Raw genomic sequence first — 2015 nt, 5'->3', positions numbered from 1 at the left:
AAATTTAAATGAAAAATATCAAATTCCAAATTTATAATAATATTAAAACTATTCAATTATTTTCTTTTCTGTTCGCTTTTTTAGTTTTTTTTGTGATAATATAAAAAAAAAATGCTTCATCATGAATTTTAAAAATTGTTTTTGCACGAAATATTCCACACATAGATACTCACATGTGTAGAGATGAAGAAAATTGAACCACCTAAAGGACAGATAATAAAACATTTATACCATGGAATTGTAATAAGAAAATATACAAATTGGGAATTTATTTGAAGAATTTATTTGAAGCTACTGTACTATATACAGTTGAATTTGCATAACTCGAATTTCTATAGTTCGAAGTTCGCCATAACGCGAACTCTTCAATTGGCAATAGAAGTAAAATTTCATACAAATTTCTTGCCATAACTTGAAGTTTCTCAAACTTGAATATTTTTTTGTGAATTGTGGTGATTCGAGTTAAGGCAGTTCAACATTGCATAACGAATATATCGAAATTCCTGTTAAAAAAATATTAAAACAAAAAAAAAAAAAAAAAAAAAAAAAAAAAAAAAAAAAAAAAAAAAAAAAAAAAAAAAAAAAAAAAAAATATGTTCCATGAAAATTGAAAAAAAAAAGTCAAGCTGTACTCACCAACAAATTGGTGGTGGTCAAAGACAAATATACACGCATACAATTTGCTATACTTATATATGTTATGTGGTAAACTCTCAAGTCAACGTCAGTCGATTTCGCAAATGTGATTTCTATCTAATTGTAGTTATAATTAGCAATTTTACATAAATATTAGTCGTAATCTATGTATGTACATATGTATACACTGAAAATTTGTACATGCAAAGTAGCAAACAAAAAGAGCCGCTTGTGTTCTGGTGTGTTAGTGAAGTAAAGCGGAAGAAAAAGTGCGCTAGGAAAAAATAGCTCAGGCATTTAACCCTAAGTTCTAGTCTAGAAAAAAAATAATAATAATTCCTGGTCAATGTACGAAGCGAAGGCTAAAAAAGCTAATTGGCAAAAAATATTCCTAAGCAGCAAATATTATTATTTAAATGATTCGTTTAGTATTTTCAGTAGTTGTAGTAGCATATATGGCAATATAACAGTAAATAAATAAAATGAAATATATATATATGTATATATTATATATATTTTTAAAGCGCATAGTATAGCAGTAAACAAACAGTTGGTTTTCTCTGCTGTGTGCTAAACAACAAAACCTATTGTTTTCATATAGATTCCTGAAAAATAATAAAAATCACATGCTATAAATACGAACCTCGAATGATTGCACAAACAAAAATAAAATATACAAAGGCATTACAACAACTTGTTGGTAAATTTGCAATAGTAATAAAAACAATAATTACAGCGTTTATTGCGGATGTATTTATATACTTGTCTATACTAAATACATATATATGTACAAAATTAATATATATAAATATTAAGAGATTGGCTGAAAGAAAATAAAAAATGATAATAAAATATATATATAAATACAGAAAACTTTATGAGTTTTTCTTTTCGGTGTGATGAGGATGAGACGGCGAAACGGTTGAGCTTTTGTTGATTTACGAGTGTTGGTGTTTGCAAATTGCGCGACAATTTGCTTGTTGTTGGGATTGAAGAACGTTGTTTGCTAAAAAATAGATTGAGAAATGGTATATGAAAATTTCTTGGAGCGTTTAATTTAATTTAAGTTTTACTTGTGAAAGTTTTCTTCTGTGCTTTTAAGTGTTTCCACCACCTTTCCTCCTTCTACGCAGTATTTCTTCACCCTTTCAGGCGAAATTTTTTGCCACTATCCGTCCTTTCGTTACGCACCTCTGTTTTGTTGTGCTTTATCTTGTATTTTTTGTTGTTGTTGCGATGTGTTCTTTATACCCTGAACCCTATAAAGTGTATATATAAATGTTCAGTATGTTGAGTTGAGTCGATTTAGCCATGTCCGTCTGTCTGTATTAATACGAACTAGTCCCTCAGTTTTTAAGATATCGTTTTGAAATTTTGCA

The sequence above is a fragment of the Bactrocera latifrons genome, unplaced genomic scaffold (genome assembly GCF_001853355.1).
Source record: "Bactrocera latifrons isolate USDA-ARS-PBARC rearing strain unplaced genomic scaffold, ASM185335v1 scaffold_145, whole genome shotgun sequence".
NCBI classification, from domain to species: domain Eukaryota; kingdom Metazoa; phylum Arthropoda; class Insecta; order Diptera; family Tephritidae; genus Bactrocera; species Bactrocera latifrons.
Note: the sequence above shows the minus strand (reverse complement) of the source record.